The following is a 14,482-nucleotide window of genomic DNA, read 5'->3' on the forward strand; positions in this document are numbered from 1 at the left end:
GAGATTACGGCGCCCTAGGCGAAACTATTTTGTTGCGCCCCTACTATTCTTGGCAGTAGATGAAAACTTGGGATATAAATTTAGGAGCAAAATAAACGCGCGGGATCAAACACCTGTCAGCAGACGATGCAAACGACTCACGTCCGTAGTTTAGTGCCTCCTTTCCGTGCGTAAATTGAAGCTCAACGGATTTTCTTTTAAATTTATGGTAAAAAAATTTATGTACACTTCTCTTTCCATCCCTAAAACTTTTTGCCTTTTGAAAAGATTTTTTATAATTTTTTCTATTTTTTTCTCTGGCGCCCCCTTTGGGTCGGTGCCCTAGGCGGCCGCCTAGTTCGCCTATACGTTCGGGCCGGCCCTGGTGACCTGAAGAGGTCATTGTACACAGGCGATGCTTTTGCAGTTTGACAGATTTGGAGCTACTGCAAGGAAGAGAGGGCAAAGACTGTCAATTAGAGTTGAGCGACTTTAGTTAGATCGGGTTTCATTAAACAAAATTCGTTTCAGATGAAACTGGTCGGACTAGGGCAAAAAAAGTCGGCGTTTCGTCCGAAACCTGACCCCAATGCAAGTCAATGGGGAATAAAAGTCAGCATTGAGCAGATGAAACCCGATCCAACTAAAGTCGCTCAACTCTACTGCCAATTCTAGATGTGCCATGCTGATAGACTCCTACCAAAAAAGACTGAATGCTGTCACAAATTTAAATATTTAAGTATTAGTTTAAGGTGTACCTATTCAGTGGGGAAAATAATTATTTGACACACTGACAATTTTCTACTTGGACGCATGTACAGTGGATATAGAAAGACTACACACTCCTTTTTTTTTTTTTTTAAATACCAGCATTTTGTCATGTAAACAAATTAATTCCAAGAATAATTTTAGAACTTTTTTGCAACTTTAATGTCACCCATAATCTTTACAATTCAATTGAAAAATAAACTGAAATATTTTTGGCCAGAAAAAGGAAAGTAAAAACCTAATATAATGGAGTTGCATATACAGTGGGAAAAAATAAATATTTGATACACTGCCGATTTTGCAAATTTTCCCAACCAGCAAAGAATGGAGAGGTCTGTAATTCTTATTGTAAATAAACTTAAACTGTAAGAGACAGAATCTAAAAAAAAATCCAGAAAATCATTTTGTATGATTTTTAAATAATTAGCATTTTATTGCATGAAATTGCGGTTTGATACAATAGAAGTCATTATACAGGAAAGAATATTTCTTAACATTTTTTTCCTGTAAAATGCAATTACTTATTGGTTTGGAATGGTTTATTGTCACACCTTAAAGTGGAGTAAAAATGTGACACCGTTATTGTAAGCAGCGATCTGGGAGTCAGAGATGCTACCAGGGGTCTTCACCATGCTGTTCTCCTTCCATTTAGCACTTTTTCCCATCCACTTGAACATTTTCACTGCCCCCCGGACCGCTTTTTAGGGTCTGCCAGAAAAATGCTCGGATTTCCCATTGACTCACATTATACTTGTTGTTCGAAACAAGCATTTGAGTATAAAGAATTGCTCGGTTTGTACCCGAGCATGTTCGTGCTCGCTCATATCTAGCATTGAGGTGAGTATGGTTTTTTAACCCCTCTCCTGTTACCCTTGGGAAAATAAAAAAATTGGATCTGAAATAAATTTTTTGGGAAAAAAAGTTAAATGTTCATTTTTTAACTCCTTTCCTACATTAGACATACTATTCCGTCCATGTGACCTGGGACATAAGTCCCAAGGACAGAATAGTACATCATAGCGATCAGCGGCGCCCCCCCGGTGGGGAGCGCCGCTGATCGCGGCCGGTTGTCAGCTTCTTATCACAGCTGACACCCAGCACTATGTGTTGGCACTATGTGTCAAACATGATCACAGTGTACCGGGGGTTTAGGGAAGCATCGGCAGGGGGGCTCCCTCCGTGCTTCCCTGAGACCCCCGGAGCAGCGCGATGTGCTGCGTTGCTCTGGGGGCATCCTTCCCTGCAGGTCCCCGGATCCATTATGGCGGCGGGGACCTTCGGGGGCCTGCAGGGAGGCAGCTTCCTCACTGCCTGCAGAGCGCAGGCATGGCGAAGCCTGCTGCAGTGCCTGTATCAGATCGCTGATCTGTCACAGCGATCTGTGATGTGACAGATCAGCGATCTGTCACATGACATTTATGTCCCCGCTGGGACAGTTATAAAAATTGCTAAATAAATTAAAACAAAAAAAAATATTCCCCAAATCATTTTTTGAAAATAAAAAAATATAAACAATAAAAGTACACATATTTGGTATCACCACATCTGTAACAACCCTCCCTATAAAACTGTGCCACTAGTTAACCCCTTTATTGAACCCCTTAAAAAATATAAATAAAAAACAAAGCAAAAAATAATGCTTTATCATCATACCGCCGAACAAAAAGTGCAATAACGTGCGATCAAAAAGACAGATATAAATAACCATGGTACCACTGAAAACGTCATCTTGTCCCGCAAAAAAAGAGCTGCCACAGAGCATCATCAGCAAAAGAATTAAAAAGTTATAGCTCGCAGAATAAAGCGATGCAAAATAATAATTTTTTATATAAAATTGTTTTCATTGCATAAAAGCGCCAAAAACATAAAAAATGACATAAGAGGTATCGCTGTAATCGTACTGACCCGAAGAATAAAAGTGTCTTATCAATTTTACCGCACGTGGAACACACACCCCCAAAAGAAATTCATGAAATGCTGGTTTTTGTTCATTCTGCGTCCCAAAAATCAGAATAAAAAGTGATCAAAAAATGTCATGTCCCCGAAAATGGTACCAATAAATACGTCAACTCGTCTCGCAAAAAATAAGACCTCACATGACTCGGTGGGTCAAAATATGGAAAAAGTATAGCAGTCAAAATGTGGTGATGATGCAAAAACTATTTTTACAATAAAAAGCGTCTTTTAGTGTGTGACAGCTGCCAAATATAAAAACCCACTATAAATAGTAAATCAACCCCCCCCCTTTATCACCCCATTAGTTATGGAAAAATAATAAAATAAAAAAATGTATTTATTTCCATTTTCCCATTTGGGCTAGGGTTAGGGCTAGGGTTGAGATTAGGGTTAGGGGTGTGTTGGGGTTAGGGTTGGAGTTAGAATTGGGGGGTTTCCACTGTTTTGGCACATCAGGGGCTTTCCAAACGCGACATGGCATCCGATCTCAATTCCAGCCAAAAAAGTCAAATGGCACTGCATCTCTTTCGAGCTCTGCCATATGCCCAAATAGTGGTTTACCCCCACATATGGCGTAACAGCGTACTCAGAACAAATTGCACAATAACTTTTGTGGTCCTGTTACCCTTGGAAAAGTAAAAATTGGGGGTGAAAAGATCATTTTTGTGGAAAAAATATGATTTTTTAATTGTACGGCTGTACGTTATAAACTTCAGTGAAGCCCTTGAGGGTTGAAAGTGCTCATCACATATCTAGATAAGTTTCTTGGGGGTCTAGTTTCCAAAATGGGGTTACTTGTGGGGGGTTTTCACTATTTAGGCACATCAGGAGCTTTCCAAACATGACATGGCGTCCGATCTGAATTCCAGCCAATTTTGCAGTGAAAAAGTCAAACGGCGCTTCTTCCCTTCCGAGCTCTACCATGCGTCCAAACAGTGGTTCCCCCCACATATCAGGTATCAGCGTACTCAGGACAAATTGCACAATAACTTTTCCAGTCTAATTTCTCCTGTTATCCTTGGAAAAATAAAAAAAAATTGAACCTGAAGTAATTTTTTTTGTGAAAAAAAGTTAAATGTTCATTTTTTTTAAACATTCAAAAAATTCCTGTGAAGCACCTGAAGGGTTAATAAACTTCTTGAATCTGGTTTTGAGCACCTTGAGGGGTGCAGTTTTTAGAATGGTGTCACTTTTGCGTATTTTCTATCATATAGACCCCTCAAAGTCACTTCAAATGTGATGTTGTCCCTAAAAATAAAATGGTGCTGTAAAAATGAGAAATCGCTGGTCAAATTTTAACCCTTATAACTTCCTAACAAAAAAAATTTTGGTTCCCAAATTGTGCTGATGTAAAGTAAACATGTGGGAAATGTTACTTAAGTTTTTTGAGTGCCATATCTCTGTGATTTAAGAGAATAAAAAATCAAAGTTGGAAAATTGTGAAATTTTCAAAATTGTCGCCAAATTTCTGTTTTTTCCACAAATAAACGCAAGTTATATGAATTAAATTTTACCACTAACATGAAGTACAATATGTCACGAGAAAATAATGTCAGAATCACATGGATCCATGGAAGCGTTCCAGAGTTTTTACCTTATAAATGGACAGTGGTCAGAATTGTAAAAATTGGCCCGGCCATTAACATGCAAACCACCCTTGGGAGTAAAGGGGTTAAAAAAACTTTCCAAAAATTCCTGTGAATCACCTGAAGGGTTAATAAACTTTTTGAATGTGGTTTTGAGCACCTTGAAGGGTGCAGTTTTTAGAATTCTGTCACTTTTGGGTATTTTCTATCATATAGATCTCTCAAAGTGACTTCAAATGTGATGTGGTCCCTAAACACTTTAACCCTTATAACTTCCTAACAAAATAAATTTTTGGTTCCAAAATTGTGCTGATGTAAAGTAAACATGTTACTTATTTACTAAGTATTTTTGTGACATATCTTTGTGATTTAAGGGCATGAAAATTCAAAGCTAGAAAATAGCTAAATTTTCACAATTTGTGCAAAATTTCCACTATTTTTCACATATAAAAGTAAGTCATATCAAAGAAACTACCACTATCATGAAGTACAATATGTCACAAGAAAACTGTGTCAGAATCACTGGGATCCATGGAAGCATTCCAGAGTTATTACCTCATAAAGGAACAGTGGTCAGAAATGTAAAAATTGGCCCACTCATTAATGTGCGAACCACCCTTGGGGGTAAAGGGGTTAACCCCTTCACTACCAAGGGTGGTTTGCACGTTAACTACCGGGCCAATTTTTACAATTCTGACCACTGTCCCTTTATGAGGTCATAACTCTGAAACGCTTCCGTGGATCCCGGTGATTCTGACATTGTTTTCTCGTGACATATTGTACTTCATGTTAGTGGTAAAATTTCATTCATATAACTTGCGTTTATTTATGAGAAAAACGGAAATTTGGCAAAAATTTTGAAAATTCCGCAATTTTCCAACTTTGAATTTTTATGCCCTTAAATCACAGAGATATGGCACACAAAAAAGTTAATAAGTAACATTTGCCACATGTTTACTTTACATCAGCACAATTTTGGAACCAAAATTTTTATTTGTTAGCAAGATATAAGGGTTAAAAGTTGACCAGCGATCTCTCATTTTTGCAACACCATTTTATTTTTACGGACCACATCACATTTGAAGCCACTTTGAGGGGTCTATATGATAGAAAATACCCAAAAGTGACACCATTCTAAAAACTGCACCCCTTAAGGTGCTTAAAACCACATTCAAGGAGTTTATTAGCCCTTCAGGTGCGTCACAGGAATTTTTTGAATATTTAAAAAAAATTAACATTTAACTTTTTTTCACAAAAAAAAATTACTTCAGGTTCAATTTTTTTTATTTTACCAAGTGTAACAGGAGAAATTGGACTGCAAAAATTATTGTGCAATTTGTCCTGAGCACGCTGATACCTGATATGTGGGGGGGAACCACTGTTTCGGCGCATGGCAGAGCTCAGAAGGGAAGGAGCGCCGTTTGACTTTTTCAATGCAAAATTGGCTGGAATTCTGATCGGACGCCATGTCGCGTTTGGAGAGCCCCTGATGTACCTAAACAGTGGAAACCCCCCACAAGTGACCCCATTTTTGAAACTAGACCCCCTAAGGAACTTATCTAGATATGTGGTGAGAACTTTGAACCCACAAGGGCTTCACAGAAGTTTATAATGCACAGCGGTACAATTAAAAAATCATATTTTTTCCACAAAATGATCTTTTCACCCCCAATTTTTATTTTCCCAAGGGTAACAGGACACTAAAAGTTATTGTGCAATTTGTCCTGAGTATGCTGATACCCCATATGTGGGTGTAAATGACTATTTGGGCACATGGCAGAGCTCGGAAGGCAAGCAGCGCCATTTGACTTTTTTGGCTGGAATTGAGATCAGACACCATGTCGCGTTTGGAAAGCCCCTGATGTACCAAAACAGTGGAAACCCCCCACAAATGACCCCATTTTGGAAACTAGACCCCCCAAGGAACTTATCTAGATGTGTGGTGAGAACTTTGAACCCCCAAGTGCTTCACAGAAGTTTATAACGCCCAGGCGTGAAAACAACAAAAAACATTTTTTCCACAAAAATGATATTTTTGCCCCAAAATTTTTATTTTCCTAAGGGCAACAGGAGAAATAGGACCCCAAAAGTTGTTTTGCAAATTGTCCTGATTAGGCTGATACCCCATATGAGGGGGTAAAACACTGTTTGGGTGCATGGCAGGGCTTGGAAGGGAAGGAGCACCATTTGACTTTTTCAACGCAGAATTGGCTGGAATTGAGATCAGATGCCATGTTGCGTTTGGAGAGCACCTGATGTGCGCAAATAGTGGAAACCCCCAATTCTAGCCCTAGCCCTAACCCTAACCCTAGCCCTAGCCCTAATGGGAAAATGGAAATAAATACATTTTTTTAATTTTATTATTTTTCCCTATCTAAGGGGGTGATAACGGGGGGTTTGATTTACTATTTATGGCGGTTTTTATGTTTGACAGCTGTCGCACGCTAAAAGACGCTTTTTATTGTAAAAATAGTTTTTGCATCACCACATATTGAGAGCTATAATTTTTCCATATTTTGACCCACCGAGTCATGTGATGTCTTATTTTTTGCGGGACGAGTTGACGCTTTTATTGGTATCATGTTTGGGCATGTGACATTTTTTGATCGCTTTTTATTTCGTTTTTTGTGACGCAGAATTTACAAAAAACAGCGTTTCATGAATTTCTTTTGGGTGGTGAGTTTACGCCGTTCCGGGTGCGGTAAAATTTATAAGGCGGTTTTATTCTTCGGGTCAGTACGGTTACAGCGATACCTCATTTAGGTCGTTTTTTTATGTTTTGGCGCTTTTATGCAATGAAAACAGTTTTATATAAAAAATAATTATTTTTGCATCACTTTATTCTGCGAGCTATAACTTTTTTATTTTTTCGCTGATGATGCTGTATGGTGGCTCATTTTTTGTGGGACAAGATGACGTTTTCAGCGGTACCATGGATATTTATATGCGTCTTTTTGATCGCGCGTTATTGCACTTTTTGTTCGGTGGTATGATAATAAATCATTATTTTTTGATTCGTTTTTTATTTTTATTTTTTAAGGGGTTCGCTTAAGGGGTTAACTATTGGGACAGTTTTATAGGGCGGGTCGTTACGGACGCGGCGATACCAAATATGTGTACTTTTCTTGTTTGTTTTTTTTTTTATTTCCAAAAAATGAATTTATTGGGGAATATTTTTTTTTTTTTTTTTAATTTATTTGGCGATTTTTTTTTTTTAATTATTTTTACACTTTTTTTTTATTTTTTTTTTTACTTTATTACAATGTCCCATGGGGGACATCACTGTCCTGTGACAGATCGCTGATCTGTCACATCACAGATCACTGTGACAGATCAGCGATCTGTCACAGGCACTGCACAGGCTTCCTCATGCCTGCGCTTTGCAGGCACTGAGGAAGCCAGCTTCCTGCAGGCCCCCGGAGGTCCCCATCGCCATATTGGATCCGGGGACCTGCAGGAAAGGAGTCCCCCGCAGCAGCGCTGCACATTGCGCTGCCGTGGGGGGCTCAGGGAAGCACGGAGGGAGCCCCCTCCCTGCCAATGCTTCCCTTTAACCCCCGGTACATCACGATCGTGTTTGATCGCGGTGTGCAAGGGGTTAACGTGTCGGGGGCGGTCCGTGACCGCCCCTGACACATTGTGCCGGGTGTCAGCTATGATAATTAGCTGACACTCGGCCGCGATCAGCGGCGCTCACCACGTGGGCGCCGCTGATCGCGATGGCGTAATATTCCGTCCATGGTAATTAGGTCCATGATCACATGGACGGAATATTACGTCAATTGTAGGTAAGGGGTTAAACTGTTGCTGGTTGTCTATGGTTTAGTAACATTGCAGCCACCAGGAAATTATTTTTCTGAATCCACACAAAACAAATTTACAAAAATTCATATATTCAAAAATGGATATATTTTGCATAGTGAAGTAGAATTCAATATCTCTTTATTTAATATGCTTATCTCTACTTGGAAGAATGTACAGTGGATATAAAAGGTCAACACACTCCTGTTTAAATACCAGGCTTTTGTCATGTAAACAAATCCATTCCAAGAATAATTTCAGCCTAATTTGTGAAGAAAATAATTACTGTCAAAAATTAGGTACTTAGATGCACCCCCCTGTATTAGACATAAAGGGGAGCCTCATACACATTTTGTTGTCGTGTATTGGTACTACTAGACTCCTGAAAACTATGCACTAAGCGCAAATCCTGACAAAAATTGCAAGCAGGGTCATACATACACCCTTGAAGGCACCAACTGTATTGCCTCATTTTAATATTGTGAACAAAGTGAAGTTGTTGTTCTCCTACACTCATATAGGCTTTGCACAAACTGCAAAGTCATGAAAAAATTTTAAGTAGGGTCATCCATAGACAACTGGCAGGCCTCATTCAAATATAGAACATTAGAAACACTTTATGTGTTGCCATCATCTGGTGGTGTGTAAAAGTAAGATCCAAGCCAGGCGTTGGTCATTGTTACCAGAGTGAATCTGTTAGCACTCTCTGTTGACAGGTGAAAGCATCTGCTTGTTATGACCCCCCCATGCGGCACTAAAAATCCACTCAAACAAGATGCTAGTGGCAGGGCAGCACAACACCTTCAAAGCACAGAGGGACAGCTTATGCAAGGTGTCCAGCTTTGAAACCCAATAGTTGAAGGTCTCAAAGGTATTAGTGAGAACACTAGTTTGATCACCCAGATATTGCTTGACCATCTTTTAAAACTTTTCCCTCCTTGTCAAAAATACCCGGTCATGAGGGCATGGACACTGGAAGGGTGTCATGAGATTGCCCCTGGTGTATCTCTCCCTCACCTCTTCTTCTTGGTTGGGCAAGGAAGCTTGCCCCCTGCTGCTAGCATTGTCTGATGGGAATTTTTTCAGCATATTTTCCACATTGGCCTTCTGGTATAATACCATTTTAGAAAACCTCTCTGCCTGAGGAAGAAGAGATGCAAAGCTCTCCTTGTAGTGTCTAGCAGCATGAACAACCGTTACTCTTCTTTGTCCAAGATGAATGTAATGTGACGGTCATGGGAAAGGCAGCCGTACATAAAGTCGGACATATGTGCCAAGGTTCCTACAGCCAACGCTTCCCTGTATCTACCATGATGACTACTCTCCATCTCCTCCTCCATCTCTTCCTCCTCATTTCCCTCCTCAGCCCATCCACATAGGAGAGACGGGTTGAAGCTTGTGTGGCTACTAGCCTCTGTTGTACTCAGCCAGCTCCTGTTCTTCCTCCTCTATTTAAGTCTCCACCTCCTCATTGTTACACAATTTGGTCTGAGCTTATGAGATGAGACGAGACTGGGCAGTATCTCCCTGTCTCATATCTTGCTCCATCTCCACCTGGTCCGCATGCAAAGCCTCATGTTTAATTGCCAGCAGCAACTGGTTATGTAAGCACAAAAGTGAGATTGTTGAGCTGATTATGGCATCCTCGCCGATTACCATCTCTGTGGAGTCCTCAAAGCCTTGGAGAACTGTACAAATGTCAGACGTCCATGCCCACTCTTCCATTGTGCAATGCGGAGGCTGACCAGTATGCCAACGGGTGTGTTGGAATAGTATTCTACAGCTGGCTTCTGATGCTCACAAAGCCTAGCCAGCATGTGCACTGTGTAGTTCCAGTACGTAGGCACGTCACACATTAGTCAGACAGCTGACAATTGCATGTGCTGCTGCAGTAGTGCCATATTGGCAGGAACTGTTGGTGAATTGTGGAAATGGGCACTGACGTGGTGTACCTTGACCAGAAGCTCTGGAAATCAGGGTAGGTTTTCAGAAACCACTGAACTTCCAAGTTGAGCATATGTGCCAGGCATGGTACGTGTGTGAGCTGGCCAAGCTTCACACCGATTATCACACGCAACCATGCCTGGATGGAAGTTCAGTTGTCTCCTTAACAAATTAGCTTCAGCAGAGCCTGTTGACACTTCGCTGAGGCAGTGCTGCAGAGCTTCCAGCTGATTTGAACAATTTGTTCTGAGATAGCACATTGGAGATAGAGGACAAAGAGGAGCAGGAGTGGCTGCAGAAACTGGTTTAGGAGGTGGAGGAAACCCTGATGGAAGTAGGAGAAGCACTCCTTGGCATCGGTAGAACATGTGCCATGCCATGGTTAGTCTCAGCCCTGGCCTCCACAAAGTTTGCATAGTGTGCTGTCAGGGAAATGTAGCATCCCTGGTGACAAGCATTTGTACATTTGTCAGTTGTTACATAGACAAACCCAGTAACCACATTAGTAAGGACACAGGGGATGTTCCTGGACACATACTGTAACAGAGCGGGGACGCAACAACGGGAACAGCTGGGGACCAAGTATCAAGGGACCAAATTTCTACACCTGTACCAGGCCAAAATTTTTTTTTTATTTGAAAGATGAAATTTACAAACCAAGTTCTAGAATATATATGAGAATAGTCCATTTTGGAACAACCAAATGTGGACACCGGTAGAAGGCCAATTTTTGGTTTTATTCATAAGAGATGAAACTTCATGCAAAACAAGTTTTACACTATATGTGAAAATACTCAATTTTTGAAGAACTAAATTTCTACACCTGTACCAGGCAAATTTGCTTTTTAATTTCAAACCAACGAAATTTCACAAGAACCAAGTTCAACAGTATGTATCACAAGTAGAGATGAGCAAACCCGTGAATTTCACAAGAACCAAGTTCAACAGTATGTATCACAAGTAGAGATGAGCAAACCCGTGAATTAACAAATCAATGGGGACATGAAATTTGCTTCCTTAAAATGACTGTAAAATAGTCATAGTCAGGTCTATGAGGGCTGCAGAAGGAAGCTAAAGGAGGGTAATAGCAGGACAGTTGCTCTGTAAACAAATGTGGATAGGAAAATACCTTAAAGGGGTTCTTTCACCATAGCAATCATGGTAAAATAGGAAGTAAATTTTAACAGTGCCCTCACAGAGACTAAGGCTTGCTACTTAGTCTAAAAGTAAACTGTGTGACAAAATATCTTTGTTGTAAAAAAAACTTTGATGGTGATATAAATTTTTGAACAACCAAATTCCTATACCCCTACCAGCCCAATTTTTTTTAAACCAATGACGTTTCACACCAGCTGAGTTTTAGAGTATATGTGACAATAGCCAATTTTTGAACAACCAATTTTCTACACCTATACCAGACCAATCTTGGATTTTATTCAAACCAAAGAAAATTCACGTAAACAAAGTTGTAGAGTAACTGTGCTAGGACAAGTGGTTAGTAAAAGTTTTAACCCACTGAAATTTTACACAAAGCACTTTAAACTGTATGGATGGCTAATTGAATCAGGAGAAAAAAAATGTTTATTTTGAGTGTTATATAGCAACAAAATGCAGTCAAGAACATGTATTACTGTATGGGTGAGCAATATAATACCAATAAATTTTTGAACACGTTTTTGGAGGGTTATATACCACCAAAATGAACCCAAGAACATGTTATAATGTGTGCATGAGCAATGTAATACTGATACATTTTTTAACAAGGTTTTGGAAGCTTACACACCACCGAAACCTACCCAAGAATATCTAAAAGTCTATGGATGAGCAATATAATACCAATAAATTTTTGAACAAGTTTTTAGAGGGTTATATACCACCAAGATTAACCCAAGAACTCATTATACTGCATGGGTGAACAATATAATACCGATACATATTTGAATGCGTTTTTTGAGGCTCATACACCACCAAAATCTTCCCAAGAATATCTAAAAATATATGGATGAGCAATATAATACCAATACATTTTTTAACAAGTTTTTTGCGGGCTATAAAGCAGCGAAATGTACCCAAGAAGGTGTAGTATCCTATGAATGAGCAATATAATAGCGCACATAAGGAAAAAATTCCCAAAAATTCAAAAAAACACATTTGAAAGGTTGACTCACCAAACCATGACTAATGCACTAGCAGGATGCAGCAGACCTCCATTGATAAAGGCTGGGGCAGCACAGGTGCAAACCACTGATGAAAACAGCCAGTAACCCAAGATGGTCTGGCTGCCTAGTGGAAAAAATGCACACAAATAGTGCTTGCATAGGACATCAGTCACACAGATAAGTGTGGTGCAAAGTGTCTGAACAGCCTATTTATGACGCCCATAGTATTAGCAGGCAGGCTGCTCAGCACTATATATATGCATCACACAGGAAAAACCAAGCCAACATAAAGAGGTCTAGCTGCATCCTGCAAAAATGATAAAAAGTGCAAAAAGATATGGGGTATTAGTTACTATTTACTATATATTTAATAGGCTGTTCAGACACTTTGCATCACACTTATCTGTGTGACTGATGTCCTATGCAAGCCCTATTTGTGTGCATTTTTTCCACTAGGCAGCCAGACCATCTTGGGTTACTGGCTGTTCTCATCAGTGGTTTGCACCTGTGCTGCCCCAGCCTTTATCAATGGAGGTCTGCTGCATCCTGCTAGTACATTAGTCAGGGTTTGGTGAGTCAACCTTTCAAATGTGTTATTTTGAATTTTTGGGAATTTTTTCCTTATGTGCGCTGTTTAGATTTAGTGTTAGGGACTCGCACAATTTGGGGACCCTTGACGTTGGGTTGCGAGCCTATCTGCTTTGGCCAAAATAGTATCTAATACCCCATATCTTTTTATCTTTTTGCACTTTTTATAATTTTTGCAGGATGCAGCTAGACCTCTTTATGTTGGCTTGGTTTTTCCTGTGTGATGCATATATATAGTGCTGAGCAGTCCACTTTTAATACTATGGGCGTCATTAATAGGGTGTTCAGATACTTTGCACCACACTTATCTGTGTGACTGATGTCCTATGCAAGCCCTATTTGTGTGCATTTTTTCCACTAGGCAGCCAGACCTTCATGGGTTACTGGCTGCTTTCATCAGTGGTTTGCACCTGTGCTGCCCCAGCCTTTATCAATGGAGGTCTGCTGCATCCTGCTAGTGCATTAGTCAGGGTTTGGTGAGTCAACCTTTCAAATGTCTTTTTTTGAGCAATATAATACCAACACATTTTTGAACAGATTTTTGGAGGGTTATATAGCAATGAAATATATCCAAGAACACGTTATACTGTGTGGATGAGCAATATAATACCAATACATTTTTAAACAAATTTTTAGAGCGTTAAATAGCAACAAAATGTACCCAAGAACACGTAATGTCCAGTGGATGAGCAATACAAAACTGATACATTTTTTAACAAGTTTTTGAGGGCTTATGCAGCAATGACCCTAAGAACACGCAATATCCAATAGATGAGCAATCTAATACTGCTACATTTTTTAACACTTTTTGAGGGTTATATAACAATTAAATGTACCCAAGAAGAAGTAATATCCAATTAATAAACAATATAATACCGATAAATCTTTTAACAAGTTTTTTGCGGGTTATGTAGCAGCGAAATATATCCAAGAAGAGTGAAAACCATATGAATGAGTAATATAATATCGATACATTTTTTAAAAAGTTTTTGGAGGGTTATATAGCAAAGAAATGTACCCAAGAACACATTATACTGTATGGGTGAGCAGTATACTACCAATACATTTTTTAACAATTTTTTGAGGGTTATACACCACCAAAATGTACCCAAGAACATGTTATACTTTAGAGGTGAGCAATATAATACCAATTAATGTGTGAACAAGTTTTTTGAGGCTTATATACCACCAAAATCTACCCAAGAATATGTAAAATTCTATGAATGAGCAATATAATACCAATACATTTTTTAACGCTTTTTGGGAGTGTTATATACCACCAAATTGTACCCCAGAACACGTTATGCTGCATAGATGACTAATTGAATCCATCTATTTTTTTTAATGATTTCTGCATGGTTAGATATCATAGAAATTTACCCCAGACCATGAAATACTGTATGGGTGAGGAATGTAACCCAGACAAATTTTTCAACACTTTTTGGAGTTTTACATACGACTGTAATGTATCAATAACCACATTAAACTGTGTAAATGAATAATTGAATCCAGAAATAAATTTACAGCGTAGATATTTTGACAGTGTAGTTTATGTACTTCTACACTCATAAAGGCTTTGCACAAAGTGCAAATCCAGTAAAAAATTAGATGAAAGGACTGCAATCCATAGACCCCTGAAAGGCAGCAACTGGTAGGCCTCATTCAAATATTTTAAAAGTATGCTTGCTCGCCCACAATCAT

This window comes from Dendrobates tinctorius, unplaced genomic scaffold (genome assembly GCF_039654945.1).
Source record: "Dendrobates tinctorius isolate UK_male_01 unplaced genomic scaffold, ASM3965494v1 ptg000165l, whole genome shotgun sequence".
Classification (NCBI taxonomy): domain Eukaryota; kingdom Metazoa; phylum Chordata; class Amphibia; order Anura; family Dendrobatidae; genus Dendrobates; species Dendrobates tinctorius.